Source organism: Nilaparvata lugens, chromosome 4 (genome assembly GCF_014356525.2).
Source record: "Nilaparvata lugens isolate BPH chromosome 4, ASM1435652v1, whole genome shotgun sequence".
NCBI lineage: Eukaryota > Metazoa > Arthropoda > Insecta > Hemiptera > Delphacidae > Nilaparvata > Nilaparvata lugens.
Window position 1 is genome coordinate 8,090,509 of NC_052507.1, and position 25,289 is coordinate 8,115,797.

At 33.5% G+C, this 25,289-nt stretch overlaps 1 protein-coding gene across 1 annotated transcript in view; it reads left to right on the top strand.

The window, feature by feature from the left end:
- LOC111044119 (protein TANC2) overlaps positions 1 to 25,289 on the top strand; it is a 513,289-nt gene that overhangs the window by 22,646 nt on the left and 465,354 nt on the right. Inside the window, exon 2 of the mRNA XM_039425662.1 lies at positions 11,459 to 11,503. The gene's annotated coding sequence lies outside the window, so the exon portion shown is untranslated. The remainder of the gene's footprint in view (positions 1 to 11,458; positions 11,504 to 25,289) is intronic.

Genomic DNA, 25,289 nt, shown 5'->3' on the forward strand with positions numbered 1-25,289 from the left:
TTGATTTTAGATTCTCAATTATCAGCCTTCATATACAATTTAAACAAAAAATTTCAAGTGGAAAGGATTGAGCATGAAAATCTCTGCAATTAATGTCCAGTAACATTTCAATTCAATTCAATTCTTTTTATTTGCCATCAATACAATTTACAATAAATTATTCAAGAAATTCATAGAAATAAAAATAAAACATAGCTTACAATCAAAACAAAAATTATAAATTAAATATATTTAAATCAAAATCTATTCATTAAGGCAACAACCCAGCAAGGAAAATCCTGTCCGCTGGGCGTGAGCATCAGTTCAACCTAGAATTGAAAATAAGCTTGAAATCCGAGAAAATGTTATTATTAAATTGCAAACTGTTGGCAACTGTTGGTTCTATTAAAATCATTCACTACGAAGAGATAGCAGACCTCGTGTGTTTCCAGCGTTATTGACCTATCACCAGCTGTCTCATATCTTTGAATAATAGACTTGAGATACGCGGGAACACTAGCGTCAGGTGATCAATTTTCATAACGGCAAGGAAAGTTGTGTGAGTGCACCACACCAGATTTTGTTATCTGTAATACTAAGGCCGTGTCTCTAGGGTCTAATGAGCCGTAGAACCAGTGAGAGGAGAAAATTTAAACTTAATATTATTTTATTCTATTGTTTGAGTTTGATAAAGATTCAATGCTCCATTAGATTTAATAAGTGTCCTGGAAACTAGGCCTTAATACTATTGTTGAATGGGGATGAAGCATTCTTGATGACGATGCCTTACGGTATGTGGAACGAAATTAGAACTTCTTGCATGCACGCCAAGTCTGTAAGTGATAGCAATGTCGGAGGTTGCTGTACTCTATCTGATTCATACCCTTTGGAATTGAGAATTACGACATATATATCCATCCTTCTCAGCTGACATCACTCACATCACAGCTTTAATTCACTTAGAATCTGGGAGCATCAGTTAAAAAAGCCTTCAAATCTAATGTGGTTTAGCATACTTCTTTCTCATTCTTATAATAAAGAAAGAAATCTGGTGTGGCGCACTCACACAACTTTCCTTGCCGTTATGAAAATTGATCTTCTGACGCTAGTGTACTCGCGCATCTCAAGTCTACCATTCAAAGATATGAGACAGCTGGTGATAGGTCAATAACGCTGGAGACACAAGAAGTCTGCTATCTCTTCGTAGTGAATGATTCAATAGAATCAACAATAATTTGCAATTGAATAATCACATTTTCTCGAATTTAAAGCTTATTTTCAATTTTAGGTGAAAATGTTACTGAACATTAATTTTAGAGATTTTTATGCTCAATCTTCTCCACTTGATTTTTTTCGTTTTAATTTTATCTGAAGCCTGATAATTGGGAATCTATCTGCATTGATGGGGCGAAGCTCCTGAAATTTTTACAGATATGGGACTTGTGGCAGTTGATAGAGCTTATCAATGACTATTTTAGGTATGAATTTGATCAAAATCGTTGGAGCCGTTTTCGAGAAAATCGCAAAAAACACTGTTTTTGACAACATTTTCGCCATTTCAGCCGCCATCTTGGACTGCATTTGATCGAAATTGTTCGTGTCGGATCCTTATAGTGTAAGGACCTCACGTTCCAAATTTCAAGTCATTCCGTTTACTTGGAGATGAGATATCGTGTACACAGACGCACATACACTCATATATACACACACACACACACACACACATACAGACCAATATCCAAAAACCACTTTTTCGGACTCAGGGGACCTTGAAACGTATAGAAATTTGGAAATTGGGGTATCTTAATTTTTTTCGGAAAGCAATACCTACTTTCCTTACCTATGGTAATAGGGCAAGGAAATTAAAAAACTATATAAAAAAGTATAAAAAGCATGAGCAGCTAATTTTTCAAACGCTGGATAAAACTGAGTTCTGTGATGTCAATTTTTAAATGTTTCTATAAAAATTTATCGTATCAAGTTTTCAAGGATTTCAGTGATGTATTGGCTTGACATCCTATGAGCTATGTCATTCTCAAATTCTTAATACTACTGATAGAATAATTTTTGAAATATAATTCAATAAACTGAATTATGGTGGGTTTTACTTGGAAGGAGCATATTCAGGTCCTTGCAAAAAAACTTAATCAAGCTTATTTTGTAATTCTCACCCTCTCTCACTCACTAGACAAAAGCACCCTATTGGCCGTCTACTACGCATATGTCTACTCATATCTAAGCTATGAAACCATTTTCTGGGGAAATTCTGTTGATAGCGGTAAAATTTTTATAATCCAGAAAAAAATAATAAGAGTCATTTGTGGATTGAGATCAAGAGATTCTTGCAAAGCATTCTTCAAAAACCTAAACATTCTAGCGCTACCATCTATTTTTATCTATCAATTGTTGGTTTTTGTTAAACAGAATTTAGATAAATTTCAATTCTGCACAGATAATCACGGGTATAATACACGTAATAGTAGTCTCATTGCTTTTCCAGTACATAGGCACACAGCTCTAGAAAAAACTCCATTCTACTCTGGAATACGTTATTTTAATAAATTACCTGCAGCCATCAGAAATCTAGATTCAATAAACAAATTCAAACTAACAGTCAGAAAAATGTTAGTAGAGAAAGCCCTATACTCTGCTGCCGAATTTTAATTTGTGAAAAGGGTCTGTAGAGTGTAACTTAACTTTTTGTGACTTTCATTTCCATGTGAATTTGATGAGATACATCATAGAGTGTATTTATTGTGTATTGGTATAAAGTGTATTTATTTATTTTACTTTCAAGAAGTTAGAACTAAGTCTTTTAAATATAATTTTGTTCTAGTATTGACATGTCACCAGTCAAATGAGTGTTACTCAAAAATTGATGTAATGTGACGATAAATAAATGAAATGAAATTAGCATAGAAAGACAAGATATTCTTAAACCACAATTTTTTTTAAAAATTCCGGTTTCGGTTGTTATACCAGTATCAATCTAGTGTAAACTGAAACTGAAGTAGAGAGCAGCAGTATTTATACTAACGATCGAGCACCGTTATTGGTGTAGGCCGTGACCTATCAAGGTGAATGTCTGTTATTGGCCTAGACAAGCCCCTCCCCAATTAGCGGTTTATACAACCGTTACAGAATGGCGATTTGAACAGTCAACACAGAAATGGATAATTATTGAATTGTTACATGTTACGAAATAAATAAATAAAATTGATAGAAAAATGTTACAAAAACATGTTGTGTAAATTAGAATTGGAACCGTTTTGGGCTTATAAGCCTGTGGTACTTTTTTGTAAGTTGTGTAATTTTAAATGAATAAAATATATAAGATGAATAAATTAATGGATAGAACAATAATATAAGAAAAAACTTCAACAAATGACAAACAAATTCATGATAAAACAAAGCTTTATTAATTCATACAAAAAGTACATCATAAAAATTATAGGGAGAGAAAAAATAAGGTAGCCTTGTGCTATTCCTCTCCCAAAATTTATATAAGGTTACACATAGTCCAAAATACGTTAAGTCTTGTAGTTGTTCACTTCACAAAATTTTCACAATGTAAATTTTTAAATTTAGATGTTTTAAAACCAAACTTAGGAATATATTTCACATTATTATCACTAAAATAATAAATATTCACATTTTAAAAAAATAATTTTGAAGGCCCGAAAATCAAACTTAAATTTATAAGCACATCTGTTATTATATTAGCTGGTTTGTTTGTATTGATTGAAATGAATCTGATCGTATAAGCTAAGTGCTTATTTGAGAATAAAATACCTTTGTTACTCTAGTTATTTCCAGAGCCTCCTGAATATTTAGAAGTCTGCCTTTGCTATTGAAATGCAGAAACTCAACATTCTCCTTGGCCTTGAACTTGTGATCGTTTGTTATTAGATGTTGAGCAAAGTTGGAATCCCCGTGACATTTATTCCAATCAGATATGAAATAAATATTAATACAGTATATTATTTTTTAAAAATAATACTTGTATTTCTAATATTGGGTGCAAATTGGGTGACGCTAAATGGACTAGCATAAAATGGCGGTCAGGCAAACTTCTCCTGACCAAAAACTACACATCTTGAAGAAATTGAAAAAAATAATATACAAAAACAAATAATAAATAATAATAAAAAATATTATTATGTATAGTCTATACGTAGACATTTGAGACTCATGAGCTTGATATGTGTTGAGTATCTGCCATACGCTAAATAATAATACATTTATAATATAAATATAAAGAAAATAATTAAAAATCTCAGTACCCTTTTTTTTAAAATATTTTATCACGACATGTTTCGGTCAATTATGCCATTTTCAAGTGATATGAATTAAATCAATATAATTTAATTCATATCACTTGAAAATGGCATAATTGACCGAAACATGTCGTGATAAAATATTTTTTAAAAAAAGGGTACTGAGATTTTTAATTATTTTCTTTATATTTATAATACAAGTAGCCCTATACAGGAAAGAGATATACATTTATAATATTTCTTTTTATATGATATTCTATTCAGAATCGATAACTACCACAAAATCACCCTTACAACCACTCTTAAACTATCGTCTATCTACCATATTAAGTCTGCATTTGATATTGACCTCCATCGATCGATGATATCGATTGATACCAGCTGAGCTTTAGTGTTTACAAGTTTGTGTTTCTTCAATAATTCCAAATTTTCTTAAATAACTCAATATTAATCATCAAAAGTGCTAATTGAGTGGAATATTTCTAATCAATTTATCAATTCAATCCATCTAAATTCAAAATTTATAGTTTATTTTGGAAAAAAATTATCAAAATTGTACACGTGAAATTCTAACCTTATCTTGGACTCTATCCTATATAAATTTGGAAGAAAAATAGCACAAGGACTACCTCATTATTTTATCTGCCAATGTTATTATTACATTAGTATTATTTACATTGTAAATAAAAATAATAAATAAAATGTACCCACCACAATCGGTCATAGTTATTTTGAGAATGTTGAATATTTCACTCACATCTTACTTTCCAAGTATCTTGTTCAAATATATTGAACTTATTTACTGGATTATATTTCTAGACTATCTTGTTCAGGGGAATGGATTTGGAAACACATTTCCCCACACATTATAGTTAAAATTAAATCTGAAATGGTAAACATAATGAGGATTGATATATAACTCCTGTAAATATTATTTTCAATTATTTTAGCAATTTCTACTGAAGATTGAAGATCAAAGATCAAAGACCTCGTTTACATTTATCGATGATCGAAGTACTTTACATGCTCCACTCATACTTGACGACCTCTCACTCACTCTATCACTCACTCTCTCTCTCTCTCTCTTTGGTAGAGAGTTAGTGGGGAGGATATTTTTAATATTCTTTCCGAAGAATGGACATTGATATGTCCAAAGCTCCGCCAATTTATGTAGATGCATAACAATATAATTATCTATAGTTATTATATTACAAATTACTTTTCCATATCATATACAGTTCAATAATTATTTTCTTAGTCTATATTATGTAAATTCATCTATAATTTTGCTGTATTGTAAGCTATTGTATTTAAGTTTATAATCCAGTATATATTGTAATCTACATAAATAAAGTACTCAATCAATCAATCAATCAATCTCTTACTATCTCTCACATCTACTCTCTCTTCTACTCACTAACACTCTCTCTATCACTCTCTCTCTCTCTCACTCTCTCTCTCTCTTACTATCTCTCACATCTACTCTTTCTCCTACTCTCTATCACTCTCTCTCTCTCCCTGTTTCGCGCTCTCTCTCTCTCATTCACTCTCTCTATCTCGCTCTATCCATTTACTCATAGTCTATCCCATCACACATGCCAATCGACGTTTTTCGAACGAATAGTATATAATCAGACGAATCTGTCTGTGCATGTGTGTGTGTAAGAGTGTAGCTGTGTGAGTGTCCCTGGACTGATAGGGCTATTTTGGTGAGAGACCGGTCTATTTAAGGACCAGGGTCAGACGGCAGACATTAGATCAGCTGTTAGATATTGGACATGGTCCAGAGTCGAAGCGCAAGGTACATGGTGTCGTCGATCTGTGTTCTCTCTCACACTCTCTTTCGCTCTCTCAATCTGTCTCTCTCTTTCTCTCTCCCTCTCTCTCTCTCTCTCACTCTCTCACTATATCTCTCTCTTATTCTCACTCTCTCTCTCTCTTTGGTAGAGAGTTAGTGGGGAGGATATTTTTAATATTCTCTCCGAAGAATGCACATTGATATGTCCAAAGCTCCGCCTATTTATGTAGATGCATAACAATATAATTATCTATAGTTATTATATTACAAATTGCTTTTTCATATAATATACAGTTCAATAATTATTTTCTTAGTCTATATTATGTAAATTCATCTATAATTTTGCTGTATTGTAAGCTATCGTATATAAGTGTATAAGCCAGTATATTGTAATCTACATAAATAAAGTACTCAATCAATCAATCAATCAATCACTCTCTCTCTCTCAGAAAAACTCTCACAAACACTTACACACTCTCTCTCTCACTCACACTATCTCTCGCTCTTTCTTCCTCACTGTCTCTCTCACTCTCTCTCCTTCTTTCTCACTGTCTCTCTCACTCTTTCTTTCTCTCGCACTCTCTATTCCTGTCCAGAGTCATAAAATAAATCTTTTTGCAAAATATGTATCTCATTCAGTAATATGATTTCAGCAAGTTATCCTTGATAGAATATCCAGATTCAAGTTCCAGATTCTCTTACTTTCTCACTGTCTCTCTCACTCTATCTCCTTCTTCCTCACTGTCTCTCTCAATCTCTCTCTTCCTCTTTCTCTTACATTCTCTATTTCTGTCCAGAGTCATAAAATAAATCTTTTTGCAAATATGTATCTTATTCAGAAATAATAAGCTTCAAGCAAGTTATCCTTGATAGAATATTCCAGATTCAAGTACTAAGAATGAAGTTTTATGGAGAAATCTCCCAAAATTACTAATAACAGTAGAAAATAATCATAAGAATATATGCGAAAATTCCATAAAAATTAGCAGTAAAACTACAAGTGGAGAATTCTTTTAGTTGATGAGAGACCAGACAATAAATCTTCTTCAGAAATCAAGTGATCCTGCGATTAAAGTCCCACAACATCTATCACATTTCATTGATAACATTTATTGATAACATCCATCAATCTATTGATATCACAATTCATTGATAACATCTATCGATTTATTGATATCACAATTTTTCCATCGTCATCATCACCTGCATTCTTAATATTCTTCAGGCTTTGGAAATAACTAGAGTAACAAAGGATAATTAGAAATAACAAAGGATAATTCGAAATAACAAAGGAATTCTAGAAATAACAAAGGAAAATTCACAGTTAAGTTTGAACGATCAGATCTCATTTCAACCAATACAACATTAGCAATCAAATTTGATCATGAATCTGTTAGTTATTTGTAGCATATTTTCTTATTCCATTGTCTTTTCATGTTTGTGTAACTCCCATGTGTGTAACAATTTTCGTATCGATTTTGTATAATCATTTCGTAACATGCAACCTTGCCGAGTTTTTTGTTTGAATATCTATATTGAATGCACCGCTAATGGGGGAGGGGCTTGTCTATGCCAATAGCAGACGTTCACCTTGAGAGGTCACGGCTTCCAACAATAACGGTGTTCCGTTGTTAGTATGAATACTGCAACTCTTCACTTTGGTTTTAGTTTACCAGAGATTTATAATGGTGTAACAAACGAAACCGGTATCTCGATTTGGTTGCAATACATAGTATTTTTATTCAGTATGGTTAACTTTTACAATATCACTTCACAACTACTCAGAATGTATAGAAGTGAAATGTGTAAAAGAAATTCAATATCTCAAGATTCTTCTTCCATTAGTAACTGGATTTTAGATTTGACTTCTTATCGGACAGTGTCAAGTGAGGAATACTCCTTGTATTCCTTATCTTCGAAGTTTCCCTTTGTTAAATCTTTTTTCTCTCGTTAATTATTCATTGTAATTTGTTGTGAATCATCTGATATTTGCCACCTGTGATTAACAACCTGTTTTCAACTTGCATTAGTTTGTTTATTAGTTGTATCGTTTTATTTTATATTTTCTCAGTTCAATTTTGTCATTTCTACATTAAAACATGTAATGGATGAATCATTTTTATTTAACCTATTTTATCATAGGAAATCCACAAACCAAATTCCCTATATAATATACATAACTAGTATTTAACCATAAATTCGTGCTGAAAAACCTCTGGTATAAATCCATGAGACACCAATTTCACATTTAATTTGGGATGAAAAATCTTAATTTACAATGAAGAAATCGTGATGAAAAATAGTGCATTAGTGTGATTCCTGATAATCACCGTATTGGAGTTTTTATATCAATTTTTAATGATTTGTTCAAGTTTTCAATGATTCATTTGTGGTCTAAAATAGTTTGTGAAAGATTTAGATTCTAGAGCTAGATTTACGTTTCAGATTGAGATTTGGATATTGATTCCATTGAAACCATTTTATATTTGAATTTTAGATTTTAATTGAATCCTATTATATTAAGCGAGCAATTTCTGTATGTCTGTTTATATTTTTATATCTGGTTACTTTTATATTCTTATATCTGGTTATTTATGTTCAACGGATCTCGAAAACGGCTCTAACGATTTTCACGAAACTTGGAACATAGTAGGTTTATGATATAAATATTTGATTGCACTAGGTTTCATTCAAAATTCAGACTTTTTGAATAATTATTAAGTTACTATTCTAGATTTTTTTATTCTAGACTCTAAGAGTATCTATTTGATTCAAAATTTGCTCGTTTATCCGAGTATTGAAGAGCGTAAATTGTATTTTGAAAAGTGGAAGTGACACAACCAACATTTTGATTTGGACAGTATAGTATAAATTGGAAATGGGACAGTTTTGGGCATGAGCTTGTTGTGCTTCTCCTCATGTTAAGTATTTATACACAATGTGATAAATCCTTGGGAAAACTCGCTGAACGACATTAAAAGGATAATTCATCCTTGGCTGAAACAGCTGAGACTTTCGTCGTCTGTGGATAGTAAAAAGTGAGCGAGTGATTCTGTGGAAAATCAAAATATTTGTAAATAGCTGTAAAATATATAAACATGATCATTTCAGAGAATTGTGTTCTGTTTATCAATAAATAGAAATAACTAGCGAAGCTCGGTGCCCCGATATCAAAAATTAAAAATAGAACGATCTAGAATAAAGTTTTTGATTCCACTTGAAGATTAATACCAGAATCTGATACGTTTTAACTCATTTATTTCTCATCTAAATAGCATTCAATTCGCAGTTCTCCTACACATGAAACGTAGTACCAAGCCCTGAACAGAATAGGAGATAACAGAATGGGATGAGAATGATGCATTTACTTCCGGTCGAAGCTCCCTTCCCGTCTCACACTCTTCCCCTCTCACTCAGTCAGGATGCCTCTAATAAACATCCAGAAAAAAGAATAATGAAGCATGAGTCGACTTTTATTTTTGTCCCACTTTAAACTTCCGATTGTACCGATGATTTCCGATGGATGCTGGGGATTCCTTTCAAAATCGGAATGGAAATCGGCTACAGGAGCTGTGAGATGGATTGTTACGGTGGCGTTCATCTCAAACTGTCATCATTGGTTGCATGGGAACCATCGGTGTTATTAAATGGAGAATACTGACAGTTTGGAATCTCCCTGGAGTGACAACATCAGTAAACATGTTTAACATGCAGAGGGTTGAAATCGTCAGTCGGAAGTTTCACATACAAACATGACAAAACAACTGTTTCCAATCAACTGGTATCCTCCTTGCTATTTCTCCTTCCAGGCAATTCTATTCTTTGTGGAAAAACAACTGTTTCCAATCAACTGGTATCCTCCTTGCTATTTCTCCTTTTAGGCAACTCTATTTTTTCTGATTTCAAATTGTAAATGAAAGATTACTCAGTGCAATGAGAGCTGAGGAACAGGAACGACTATGGTGAGGTCCACGTTATAATGGCAGTGGAGAAAGATAGGAGAACAACGTTGCCGAACCTCTGTCTAGTCAATGCCTTCTATAGACGGTAGCTGATGAACAGTTAATATTACATCAATAAACCTGTATCAGCTACCGTCTATAGAAGGCATTGACAAGACTGAGGATCGGCAACGTTGCTCTCCTATCTTTCTCCACTGCCATTATAACGTGGACTTCACTATAGCACAAAGGTCATCTTATTTTTCCTCTACCTATCATTTTGATGATGTACTTATTGTATGAATCAATAAAGTAATCAATCAATAGAGGTTCACACAGACTATAGTACAATTATTACATATTGTTACCTAAGTATCAGATAAAATATATTTTGATTATCAAGTCTAGTTCTATGATTAATAGAATAATCTTCAAAAATTCATTTCTCATTCAATAATATAAGGATATTACTTGTCACAGGAACTTGTAATGGTAACAGGAAGTGAATAATAACTAAAAAGAAGTAGCCTAATGAATCAATAAAGGTTCACACAGATTATAGTACAAATCTTTCAATTATTACATACTAGCCGTCAGGCTCGCTTCGCTCGCCATATCCGTCTGGACCCCCGACTGGATCGTCCAGGAATGAGGTCCGCAGGCTCGCTTCGCTCGCCTGCATTTTTCATTTGGGCATTTTTATCATATGTTAGGACAATCCAGTCGGGGGTCCAGACTAAACGGATATGGCGAGCGAAGCGAGCCTGTCTGCTAGTAATATAATATTCCCAGGATTGAAGTAGCAGTGCCCAATCAATTTTTCCGCGATAAATGCATTTAAATCTTCAACTTGGTGCCAACCTAACAAAGTCAACTCAACTTAATGCCAACCTGACAAAATTATTAATTTAGTTACCAGTTAACAACTGTTTCGAAGAGGTACTCTCTATCTAGATTATAGTTCTAGAGTAACATATGATATGGAAATTCCAATTATAATATTAAGAGATTGGGAGAAGAAGAATATACATGCTAAAAGACGAACTTTAAACCCTTAAAAACCACCCTTAGAGTTAAAATATTGCCAAAAGATTTCTTAGTGCGCCTCTAAAGGGCCAACTGAACATACCTACCAAATTTGAACGTTTTTGGTCCGGTAGATTTTTAGTTATGCGAGTGAGTGAGTGAGTCAGTCAGTCAGTGAGTGAGTGCCATTTCGCTTATATATATATATATTATATATATATATATATATATATATATATATATTATATATATATATATATATATATATATATATATATTATATATATATATATATATATTATATATATATATATAGATTGTTACCTAAGTATCAGATAATAATTATATATTTTGATTATCAAGTCTAGTTCTATGATTAATAAATGAATCTTCAAAAATTCATTTCTCATTCAATAATCGAAGGATATTTGTTACAGGAACTTGAGGATCTTCTTCCTTCACAAACCAACTACAACTAATCGGTGAGTTAGTTCATATCATTAGTTAGTTTGAAAGATAGAAAACTATATTCTAGTTATTCATAGCTTCTTTTTAATTGATTGTTACTTAATTGCTGGTTCACAGTACCCTTTGATTTAAACAACTATTATAAACTCGTTTCAATCCCGAAATAGACTACTATTTATTTCATCTCATTGGAAATCATTTTCACTGATATTTGCTGTAGCAATATTATAACGAGAGGAAACCCTTATCTTTTTCAAAAATGTTTCACCTTTTCTAACAATTTCGTATCAATATCGAATCAAATAAAATAGCTTTTTATTCACAAAAACATAATACAAATTTATAAAATTCATTTTAACATTTTACAGTGAATACTCTCCACGAAAACTTAAATCTGAAAATGGAGAGTGAGTTCTTTCAAGTTGATTATGGCTATTTTCTCGTTATTTTTGGACATGTAAAACCATTAAAAATTGAATTCATTAACATTCTCCAGCAAAATCAATAGTTATTTGTGCAACTAGTGCGCAAAGTGACAGTTTGCTGCACCGAAAGAAACGGAATGGCTTCTTGAGTGCAGCAGACGAACTTTGCTCACGTATTTCACATTAAACTTTTCCTACAGTTACCATTGAATATGAGAAGTGGTTGATTAAATGATTATGGATAAAATGATGGCTGAAATCCATCAAATGTTTGTGTGTGTGATACTGTTATTAATAACAACCTTGATTCATTTAAAAATTAATAATCCAATTGAAGTTGAAAATTCTCAGCCAAAGTTCTCATTTTTATTCATTCAAGAATCAGAAAAAATACAGATAAAACAAAAAATTCACATTTAAAATACACGCCAACAGCTTGTTGGCTGAACCGAGCTGCAAAATGGCTAAACACAACAAGATGGCTGAACCGACAAGCGCGCGACCTAGCGGGAAGAATCGTACCGAAGTTTGTTTCATCCAGCTAAAAATTACTGAAGCACGATTCAGAAATTCAGACTTTTGCTCAAATTACCGAGAAAAATGCTCGATGTAAACTGAGAAATATTTATAAAAATAACATAGACAACAGAGAATATTTATTGTAGTATTGTTATGTTTTTTATTATTTCTATTTATATGAATATCGAACGGTAATCATTCAGCCTCAAAATTCGAATTTTATAATGTATATTTGCTACTTTTCTCATTTCTTGCAGTTGAAATAATAATTATCAATAGAAAAGAACTATTATTTATTAGTAAATGATGAGAATTCGTAAATAATGATTATTTAATTATGATCTAGATGAACATTATTCTTGTTTTGGATTTCTAGATTAGGATTTTATCATAAATGTAGGGTAGCCATTGATATGATTCTTATCTAAATCTAACCACAGTCATTGTTACCAATTTAATTTTTGTTTTTGTGCACTAATCCTGCATATAACCCACCAACTATTTTGTGTTGCCATGTTGCAAATCTGGAGTGCAGAAAAATTTTTTCCCGCACTAGAGCGGAAAAGTGAATCTTTGCGTTCTGTTATCAGTGCAGGAATTGTCACTTTTCAAGGTAACTGTAGGAAAAGAATATAAATCAAACACAATGAAACTCAATCATTATTAGTATATACAGACATATGTATAGAAATAGTAGCTAAATAAAGGCTATTAATAGTACTGATTAGAAATAGCAAATCCAAGTTCTGAATGTAAAGGCGGATTGAATCAGTTGCTAAGCAGCTGAATATGAAATTCATATTTATTCCTCCTTCCATCAGTACAAATTATTCAATATATTTCACAATCTATTCAATTAATCAATCAATCGTTTTAAAATTACTTTCTATAAATACTGTTAACCGATACATTCACACAACTCTTCAATACAAGACAAGAATCAATTCTCCAGTCTTTATTCTAGAAAAATGATTAAGGAATCCCACATCATTATCCCAACTTACATCCCGTAATCCCATCCTCAATTAGAAGCTACTTTTGCGTGAGGGCCAGCTGCACAGGAAGTGCATCCCATAAGTGCATACAAACTGCATTTCAAACTGCAACACAGCTATTGATTAAAACCGGCGTTAACGGACAAGCAGGCAATTTGAAAATGTTGAGATGATGGGGGAAGGTTACAGAACACCATAAATCTATAAATATATGGTAGTCACACTCTATAATAGTGGTGGCGTGAATCTGTGAGTGGAGGATGTAAGAGATGGGTGAAACCTATATATTTATGTATGGTAGCCATAATATGTAATAGTGGTAACGTAGATGTATGGTGAAGTATTTTTAGTAGATGAATGATTCTGATACGGTTAGGTAAGGTTAGGTGAAATTCTTCGGTTCGGTTTCTGCGCAAATAGTCTCTAAACCAAACCCAATAAAATCCCAGTTATTATGTGCCGGTTTTACATGCAACGAGATGATCCACAGCTGATAATAAATGGCGGTATCACAGCCTCTGGTATAAACATCCGGGTATAATATGCTGCAGCTCATTTATAGAGATTAACGGGAATTGAAGAGGTGAGCTTATAACCTGTTGAAACTCGGTAGGCCTTTCCTTGAAGCTGCAAGTGCATTTTCGCCTTAAATATCGATAGAAAACATCGATAAATTTTTATCGACTCCTGTTACAACCATTGAAAAGTTTCTCGATTAAATATCGATACCGGCTATCGATAAATTGCCGATCAATTCCTGTTACAGCATCAGCCACTAGTAGATTTTTTCTTTCGATAAGTTGTCATTTGATTTTATCGACCCCTGTTAGTGTCGTTTGTGTGAAATATGTGCGCTTTGTTGCTACAGTATTGGATTCCCTGAAAGGCCGAGATTGCAGTGAACAGTTTCTGGACCTGATAGCAGTAAATGCTGGCAGTTTTAGCGTTAGACAAGTTGTATTTTCGCAACTTTTATTGCTGTGTGAGAGTCAACCAGTGATGTAACTAACATTCTACAAATGGAATTTCATTGAAAACTTTACTGCATACTTTCACTTATTGGAAAAACGTTGTGTTTATAGCTTGCATGAAACTGTATAACGGATTTTTAAGAAGTTCAATGAGAGTAATGTAAATAATGAGCTATAAAAAGAAAGTTTTTCAAGAAAGATAACAAATGTATCATATAGTTTAATATATCAACTATATCATATAAAGTTGAAAGATAACAAACATAATCTATAGTGAGGTCCACGTTATAATGGCAGTGTTTGATTAGCAATTGTATTGCTATCCATGTCTATCATTCAACAAAGCGGAAAGCGCTATCTCCTTCTCGCTTTGTGTTGCCAGATCGACTTTTAAGAATGTAGAATTAAAAATTAATTAACGAAGTTTTTTTATCTTAATTATGAAAATTCATTATGAAGTTATTGAAAAGTATAACTTCTTGCTTAATAAAATATAATCGATTATTTTAAACGAAATGATCATTTTCTTTCTTTATTCATGGAGACAACAGGTAAAAACCCATTTTGCCTCCTTCACATTATACAATAATTTCCAACATAATACAATTTCCAATAAAAAGAATATAGAAAATATAAGCGAATAATAAATTATTGTATTAATTTTTATTGTGTTTTATTTGTTTCGTAATTCTTTGTAATTTTGTTTTGTCTTGTTTTGTGTGTTTTTAATAAAGTGAATTGAAATTGAAATTGAAAAAATTATAAAATTATGAAAATGAAATAAGATGAAAAATAGAATAAATTTACAGTCGTATAAAGAATAATAAAAATACAGTAACTAAATTCAATATGAAAAATGCACACATACCTTAGTAAACTATAATCATTACTAGTGTATAGACAAGAGGAAACAAAAATGTGTCTGTGTAATGTACTACCACTAGCCTTTATGAGGATAATTGAATAAGAGAAATGCAAGCGCAAATCACGAAATGATGGACCACAAACTTCAAGACTAAATCATACGAAATCCTTCGGAATTTGGAAGGTGAGAACCAGAAGATGTCCAAGTGCTCCGAAAAACTATTGGAAATTCTTTGAGCTCTTTTTAAAGGAAAGTTATAATGGTTTACCGTTCTGGAGCGAGGAATATGGAATGAAAATCCAATTTATTATATCAATAAGCTACCGTCTATAGAAGACTGAGAATTGGCAACGTTGCTCTCCCATCTTTCTCCACTGCCGTTATAACGTGGACCTCACTATAGTACCTTTATCATCCAAACAGAATATTAATAGAAGAATCCCAGTTTAATAGAGAGTTAGATGAGTTGGATAGTGATTAGATGTCCACAGCGACTGAGTGAATTTCTCGTTTTGAAAAAAATGGGAATGATTTACTTAATGGCCGTTCTCACACTCACAGATTTCTAGCCGAAACAAAACCCAGAATGTCCTCCGATTGACTATATCTCACAAACATCTGATTCTCAGCCAATCACAGGATATTTTGGGTGTAGTGTCGGCGAGAAATCGGTTGAGTGTCACAAAGACCATTCTATCAGAGTCAAATAATCAAATGATATCAAATAAATTAAATATCGTTACTCTTCTGATTCTTGGCCAATCAAGTGATATTTTGGGTGAAGTGTCGGTGAGAAATCGGTTGAGTGTCACAAAGATCATTCTATCAGAGACATCAAATGAATTAAATATTGTATGAAAAAGACTAAGAAATTGTCAAAAACCACTGATTTATTGATAATTAGAAAAAAAAAGAATTAAATATCGTTACTCTTCTGATTCTCGGCCAATCAAATGATATTTTGGGTATAGTGTCGACGAGAAATCGGTTGAGTGTCACAACGACCATTCTATCAGAGTCAAATAATTAAATGCTATCAAATAATTTAAATATTGTTACTCTATGATTCTATTAATACAGTGTAGCATGATTATCAAAACCGTTATCTCATTCTCATCAACTTGGGAAACTGTTTTTAACTTCAACATCAACTCGAGGAACTGTTTTCAACATTAGCATCAACTTGAGAAACTGTTTTCAACTTCAACATCAACTTGAGCAAATGTTTTCAACATCAACATCAACTTGAGAAACTGTTTTCAACTTCAACATCAACTTGAGAAACTGTTTTCAACATCAACTTGAGAAACTGTTCAACTTCAACATCAACTTGAGAAACTCTTCTCAACATCAAAATCAACTTGAGAAACTGTTTTTAACATCAACGTCAACTTGATCCATAGATAGTTTCTTATCATAGTCAAATCAACTTCACAATTTATTCCAATCAACTTCTCAACATTTATAATCCTATTGACAGAATCGTAGTTTACCAGCTACGAATAACAGCTACTTTTCACCTTCAACAAGTAACTGTTTAGTTACAAAAATAACTGAAAGTTACTCATGTCCAGTCTGCATCTATTCAAGCCAACCACTTTCAACCGACAAAAATGCAACACAAAAAATAAGAGCGATTGCATCGTTAACATTTCTTCCGCTGGACACGAAGTCGAAAGAAATCCGTTCATCACGATTTTGAAAGTAGTTAGATGTTTTTCATTTTTCCTTTCGTCTGTCGTTATAAGGAGGTGATCATTATTCTTAACAGGCAGTTCTATCTGGAATGCATTATCACCACAGAAACTAGCATTTTCTACTACAGTTGAATAACTTCCAGTTTTTTCGATTCTGGTTTGCATGTTCATTCAAAGCGATCGACATATTGACAGAAACGAGGTTTTATAATCGTTGAGAAGTCTTTCCAGGCTATTGACATCAAATCATTTGAAGATTTGTAATAAATATTGTGAAACTCCATGATGAAATTGAGTAATAGCACCGAAACCGAAGTTCTATTCAAATTTTGATTATTTTGGAGCAACAAGCACAGCCCAAGACTGATCCCCCTTCACCCGAATGGAGTGATCCGTGGTCTAGTGGATAGAGTGCTTGCGTAGCAGCATAGAGATCCCGGGTTCGAACCCTCTCATTACCAAAAGTTTTTTAACCAGATCACTCCCGTGTTATCGGATGGGCACGTTAAACTGTCGGTCCCGGCTGAAGTATGACAGTCGTGAGGCCCATTGACGGCTTAAATTATATATTCAGGTGGTGGGACCTTCCCGAAAGGGACTCCCCACCAACAAAAGCCATACGAATTTACTTTACTTTGTGTGTAGTTGACAAGTTGATATTGTGGTAATTATTCATATTGAATGAAAAAGACTAAGAAATTGTCAAAAAACCACTGATTTATTGATAATTAGAAAGACCGGTTTCGGTTATTACACCATTGTCAATCTCTGATAATGTTGAGCATTGATACAATGCTCTTGTATTTAGTTTTAGTTTATCAGAGATTGACAATGGTGTAATAACCGAAACCGGTCTTTCTAATTATCAATAAATCAGTGGTTTTTGACAATTTCTTAGTCTTTTTCATTCAAGAATTTACTTTAATTTACTTTCACCCGAATTTTGAATAATAAAATATGCAGTCCAGAAAAAAAATTATATGTTTTTACACTTATGAAATTAGAGTTCAATTTACTGAGCAGTAAGAAATTAAAAAAAGACATTTTTAAAAGATTGTTCAATATATTGTTATAACAAGGTATTTCTGTATCTAACAGTTGAATAATTGAATAATATGAGATCATTCCTCCCAAATAATTTGTGATCCAGTGTTATTATTTAATTATTATTTTATTCCTGCTTGGCTCCGATCTGACAATAGACGTAATCCCAAACATCTCTTGTATTGTAAAATAGTGGGGAATTTTAATGTTATTTTAAGAACGACACATCAAAACAATGAAATTTTATTTACAATTCCTTCCGAGCACTTAGAAAGGTTTGATTCAAGCCTGCTAGCCACTTAAAGGTTTCTTGAATTTAGCATGATTCTATAAACCACCTAGTCTCTCAAAGGCTTCAAACCCCCTGGCTTGTCGATTGAAGGGAACTCAGCGAGCCAGCCACCTATTATTTATACGTATTTGATGTACACAATAAGAAACATTCGAATTTGTCTGAACTTCATACTCCAATTCCACTGCACTTGAACCTTATTATCTCCACGAGAAGATGCGTTATCTCCATTCCTCATCAAGTATTTTGATGAACACAAATAGAAACGTTTGGATTTGTCCGAACTTCATATCCCATGCACTTGAACCTTACTATTTCCATGGAAGAAAAAAAAGAATTGCTTTGTTATCGATGACCTTCTTCCATGTTTTCATTTCTCCTACTCAAGCTATTCTTCTCTCCGTCTTCACTTTCCATTACAAACTCTGAACCGGCATTAAATGTCGAATAATAATAATAATAATTATAAGTGGTTGGTTGGCTAGTAAGCTTGCCGAGAGCTGATAGGAATGGTCCAGTCACGATTTTAACCGTTGACCGATTTCATTCTTATTTCTTCGCACTTTTCAACGTGTTTGTTTTGTGCCACTACTATTCTCTTTCTATCTCTATTTTCTCTTCAGTAATCTCTTCTAAGTATTCTCTATTCTCTTCTAACTATTCTCTCTTTTCTTCTAACTGTTCTCTATTCTACAGATGGAAATTACTGAGATATTCCAATTATTCAAATGCTAATGAATTAATAATTATTATTAAACGAAAATCCAAATTAAATGCTGTAATTCACCCGGAAGACTTATTTGTTCCCGGGCTGACAAATAATTTTTGAATAGTAGCACTCATCGAATTTCCATCTTGCTGTTTACCCTGTTGTCAATATTTGCAGTAGCAGAAGTCTTCGGGTTGATTTACAGCATTTAATTTGGATTTTGGTTTAATAATAATTATCTCTATAATTCTCTTCTAACTATTCTCTATTCACTATCCTCTTCTAACTATTCTCTATTCTCTATTATTTGTGCATCTTCAGTTATATATAGATATAAAGTTGATGCAATAAATTGAATAACTCGTTCAATCAATGAAATGCAAGTGAAAAATTAGACTCCAAATACACAAAAGATTGAGCAACGACCTTTAGCCTAAAGTAGCGACTCCTTAGAAATAAGTATCTTCAGGTATACTCACATATAGATATAAAGTTGATGAATGATGTGAAGCTTCAGAGATATATAGATATAAAGTTGATGTCTAATGTACATCTCCAGATAGGCTTCATTCTATATGAAGTTGATATAGAATGTGCCTCTTCAAACATATGTATAATACTGTATATAGTGATGTCCACGTTCTATTGACAGTGCTTGATTTTCAATGGTATTGCTATCCTTGTCTATCATTCAACAAAGCGGATAGCGCTATCTCTCTCTCGCTTTGCTCTGTTGCCAGATCATCTCTCAACAATCTATAATGAATAATTAATTAACAAATATGTCATCTTGATTATGAAATTGTTGAAAAATATAATCTTTTTCTTAATAAACTAGTAGTTCTGTGAACAGTAGACCTTACGCAGTATTCTCATCCACAAGTACCTGATTAAAACTATAGACCTTATGGAAATACAGCAATAGACTGGCTTCTCCACACATCTGAGTAATCACTTGTCAGCTGATTTATGATGAATAATTCTATAGTCTCATTTTCACTCCATATTGGCGTATGAAGGAGGCTCCTTTTACTTTTATATTATCCTTGAAATGCAAAATTTCCAAAAACCTTGTATATACGTCGACGCGCAATTGAAAAAGGAACATACCTGTCAAATTTCATGAAAATCTATTACCGCGTTTCGCCGTAAATGCGCAACATATAAACATTTAAACATTCAAACATTTAAACATTTTAACATTAACAGAAATGCCAAACCGTCGAATTGAATCTTAGACCTCACTTCGCTCGGTCAAATACTAGTAGTTTTGTGAACAGTAAACCTCACGCAGTATTCTCATCCACAAGTACCAGATTGAAACTATAGACCTTATGGAAATACAGCAATAGACTGGCTTCTCCACACATCTGTGTAATCACTTGTCAGATGATTTATGAATGATTTCTATAGTCTGATTTTTACTCCTATTGGCGTATGAAGGAGGCTCCTTTTTCCTTTTATATTATCATTGAAATGCTAAATTTCCAAAAAACCTTGTATAACGTCGACGCGCAATTAAAAAAGGAACATAGACTACCTGTCAAATTTCATGAAAATCTATTACCGCGTTTCGCGCCGTAAATGCGCAACATATAAACTTTAAACATTCAAACATTTAAACATTTTAACATTAACAGAAATGCCAAACCGTCGAATTGATCTTAGACCTCACTTCGCTTGGTCAAATACTAGTTTTGTGAACAGTAAACCTCACGCAGTATTCTCATCCACAAGTACCAGATTGAAACTATAGACCTTATGGAAATACAGCAATAGACTGGCTTCTCCACACATCTGTGTAATCACTTGTCAGATGATTTATGATGAATTATTCTATAGTCTGATTTTTACTCCAATATTGGCGTATGAAGGAGCTCCTTTTTCCTTTTATATTATCATTGAAATGAAAAATTCCAAAAAACCTTGTATAAACGTCGACGCGCAATTAAAAAAGGAACATACTTGTCAATTTCATGAAAATCTATTACCGCGTTTCGCCGTAAATGCGCAACATATGAACATATAAACATTTAAACATTAAGAGAATGTCAAACCGTTGACTTGAATCTTAATCTGCGTACACATAAACGCGCTTCCAACCCGCACCGAGCACGCTCCGCCCTCGTACCGCCCTCGTACCGCCCTCGTTCCTCCATCGAACCACAGTCGCTCCGCCCACGCACCCATCATGAACGTTATGGAAGATGTTAGATCTTCTCGCGTTCCCCGGTCGAACCACTGTGCTCCCCGGTCGATCATCAATCGCTCTGCTGGAGTGACGTTCGGTTGCGGAGCACAGCGAAAGTCTGTACGCACCTTTAGACCTCACTTCGCTCGGTCAAATATAATTGATTATTCTAAACGAGAATGAACAGTTAATATTACATCGATAAACCTGTATCAGCCACTGTTTATAGGAGGCATTGACAAGACAGAGGATCGGCAACGTTGTTGTCTTATCTTTCTCCACTGACATTATAACGTGGACCTAACTATAGATATGAAATCGATGTTCAATGTGCATCCTCATATAGATGGATATGTAGAGGGATATAATTATAGATATATAAGTTGTTGGTTGATTGCACTAGCTGGCGGAAACCTGTTGACGATAACAGGCCATTACACGCGGCTCGAAACGCGTCATTAGACGTGGCGTGCACTGATCTCATCTGCAGGTTTGCAGCTCAGTTTTACCGTTGCAAGATGTCAGGATAGCCTCTAGCTTTACGGATATCCCTCACATCGTTAATGCTTCTAATTAATTGCTGATCGCGTTCATTTTTTCACCACTCTCTCGCACACTCGCTCTTTCTCGCTCTTTCCTCCTCCTCTTTATCTTTATTGCTCTTAATCACTCTCTCTCATTCTCTGTTATTCTCTCTATCTGTTTATGTCTCTACCTATCTCTTCACGCACAGTCTCTCACTTTCATTCTGTCACTCTATCACATTCTCTCTCTCTCTCTCTTTCACTCTCTCTCTCTTTTTGGTAGATAGTTGGTGGGGAGGATATTTTTAATATTCTTTCCGAAGAATGGACATTGATATGTCCAAAGCTCCGCCAATTTATGTAGATGCATAACAATAATATTATTATCTATAGTTATTATATTACAATTGCTTTTTCATATCATTATACAGTTCAATAATTATTTTCTTATCTATATTTGTAAATTCATCTATAATTTTGCTGTATTGTGAGGTATTGTATAAAGTGTATAAGCCAGTATATATTGTAATCTACATAAATAAAGTACTCAATCAATCAATCAATCTTTTTTTTTGGTAGAGAGTTAGTGGGGAGGATATTTTTTATATTCTTTCCGAAGAATGGACATTGATATGTCCAAAGCTCTGCCAAGTTATGTAGATGCATAACAATATAATTATTATCTATAGTTATTATATTACAAATTGCTTTTTCATATCTATACAGTTCAATAATTATTTTCTCAGTCTATATATGTAAAGTCATCTATAACTTTGCTGTATTGTGAGCTATTGTATAATAAGTGTATAAGCCAGTATATATTGTAATCTACATAAATAAAGTACTCAATCAATCAATCAATCAATCTCTCTCTCTCTCTTTTTACGGTTAAGTGCTGAAGGGGAGGGTATCCTGATACCCTCTCTGAGAATGGACTTCTTTAAGGTCCAAACTTCACCGTTTCATGTGAAAACATTACAGTAGTACCTTAACTTTTGCATTTTTCATAATTATTCTTGCTCAATATTATTGTAGAACTCATCAGTTTAATATGATTCACCATGTCATTTTACCGCTACTGGTATTTATTTTTAACGCTAGAACATAAGTTGGATTATGTTTTGTTAAACACATGAATAAAGGAATTTGAATCAGAATCTCTCTCTCTAGAGAGTTAGAGATTAGAGAGTTAGTGGGAAGGATATTTTGAATACTCTTTCCGAAGAAAGACATTGATATGTCCAAAGCTCGCCAATTTATGTAGATGCATAACAATTATATTATCTATGGTTATTAAAAATTGTCTTTTCTCGTATCATATACAGTACAGTTCAATAATTATTTTATTAGTTTATACTAAGTAAATTCATCTGTAATTTTGCTGTATTGTAAGCTATTTTATATAAGTGTATAGGCCAGTGTATACTGTAATCTACATAAATGAAATAATCAATCAATCAATCAATCAAACACACACACACACACACACACACACACACACACACACACACACACAACTCATTCTCTCTCTCTCTCCAAATTTTCTTTAGTTACGCTCTAGTGCTGAATGGAAAGGTATCTTCTATACCCTTTTTGTAGTCCAAACTTCACTGGTTCATGTGAAAGCATCACATCATAATTCGCATATTTAATCATATTTCTCTGCTCAATATTATTATAAAACTCTTCAGGTTAATATGATTTACCATGTTATTCAACTATTACTGTTCATTATTTCTTACTTTGAAACGTGAGTTGAATTTTGTTTTGTTAAAAACAGGAATCTGAATCTGAATCTCCTACTTCACTCTTTCAGTCCAATTACTTCTCTATCTCACACAGAGTATACACTCACTCTCGATTTCCCGTCATCACTCATATGATATCTCTCACTCACTTTGACTCACTCTCTCTCTCTCTTAATCTTTCACTCTCTACTCTCTCTCTTGATCTTTCACTCCACTTTCTCACTCTCTTTTTTCTATCTCTCCCTCCCTCCTCCACTCTCATACTCTTTCTCTCTCTTTCTCTCTCCGCTCTCTCTCTCTCTTCATCCCACACACTTTCTTTCCATTCATATGTCTATCTTTCTTGGTCACTATCTACTTGGCCACTAATTTCCTTGCTACTTATTCTCATCAACGGAAATGAATTGTCGATACCCTTTTTCGGAGATCATCAGGCAGTGATAGTCCTAGTCATTAGTTTTCGATTAGCTTCATTCAACTCGCTTGTCCCAACAGGGTAATATTCATGAGAGACCTTAAATCGCTACAAAATGGAGATGAGAATTCGCGATTTCAGATTTGGATTCAGCAACCTTGAACTAATTATGTGCTAGGTAGATTCTCAATAATACTTATGTGCAAGGTCGATCTCAATATTACTCAAAAACAAGGAAGATTTTCTGGGTCAAATACTGATTTTCAAGGGTGAAAACTGAGCAATTCATAGATCAACTGGTCATTGACCCCATGTGTGACGGATCAGGCGGAAAAACACAGAGGGGGAATGGGCAAGGACAAAATTTGATTTTTGAAAAAATCACTGTGAAAAATGACTGGGATATTTTCGGGACATAGTTTACATCTGAAGAGATGGAGCAAAAGGTGCTTCAAGTATGAAATCCCTCGAAAATGAAAAAAACCTCCTGGGGAGCAGAGTCAGTGGCAAAAAACTGTTTTCAAATAAATCACCTGTTGCATATGCATGAATGAGTGAGGGGGTGGCTAGAATCCATCAGAATCGATTTAGTGGGGAAGCTTCAAATCGGCCACCTGTTGAATGTCTGAATTTTGCTTGGGTTGAAAGTCCAGACAAGTGTACAAAATTGAGAGGTCATTCACTCCAAAAATTGAAAATTAATCACAAAATCGTGAATTTCAAGGTCAATGCTGATTTTCAAGGGTAAATCTGGAGCAATTCATGGATAAAATGGTCATTGACCCCATGTGTGGTAACTGGCCCCAAAAGTCACAATATCGTGAATTTCAAAGTCAAATACTGATTTTCAAGGGTGAAAATTGGAGCAAACAAAATATTTTATTAGTCATTGACCCCATGTGTGCTCGATCACACAGAAGAACACGAAGGGGGCGGGGCTTAAGACAAAATCTTATTTTCAAATAAAAACACTTTTAAAAAATTGCTGGAATGTTTTTGGGGGATGGTTCACATTTCAAGAGATGGAGAGCAAAATATGCCTCAAATAGCCCTGCTCTCAAGTCGGAAATGGTTCAGGGGGCAGAGTTAGTGGCCAAAACCCCTTTTTCAAAATAAATGACAACCTGTTGCATGTGAATGAAGGGCTGAGGGGGCGTGGCTAGAACAGTATCTCCGATACGATTAGATACTGAATAGAATCTCACTTCCTCTGAGGTGTGACTCTATTCAGATTTTGGTAAAGTTGGAGTCATGTGAACAGTGGTTTGCGCAAACCTGTTTGTGCAAAGCTCATTTTTGTTTCATGGAACGTGTAAGCCAAAGTAACTCGAGTTGTTTAATGTAGAAGATTAGCAGCACGACCCGGTCTGACATTTATGTTATGTAAAAAACATTGACTCAGTTT